This window comes from Pterocles gutturalis, unplaced genomic scaffold (assembly GCF_000699245.1).
Source record: "Pterocles gutturalis isolate BGI_N339 unplaced genomic scaffold, ASM69924v1 scaffold9875, whole genome shotgun sequence".
NCBI lineage: Eukaryota > Metazoa > Chordata > Aves > Pterocliformes > Pteroclidae > Pterocles > Pterocles gutturalis.
The window spans coordinates 1-340 of record NW_010143406.1 but is presented as its reverse complement, the minus strand read 5'-3'; positions in this window follow the sequence as shown (position 1 = coordinate 340).

Genomic DNA, 340 nt, shown 5'->3' with positions numbered 1-340 from the left:
CAGCAAGGCTGCAGGACCGGTCCTCAGCCCCACGCTGAGCATGTTCCAGGGGCTGGAGTGGTCCCATCCTCATGGTGAAGCTCTCCTTGTCCCTGTCCTGTGCAGCTGTGGAGCAGGGACAACCCCCCCAAACCTTGCTCCAGCAACCTCTCCCGTGGGAATGGGGTTCTTGGGGGGGTCAGCTCTGCATCGGGGGGAGTTTGGGATGAGTTCTGCCCTGGGAGATCCAGAGCAAAGATGCCAAAGCCAGGGAGATACCCCGAACCCCTCCTGCCCCCAGCAGGGCTCTGCGGGGAAGGGGGGGCTCGGTCCTGGAGGGCAGCAACCCTTCCAGCATCGC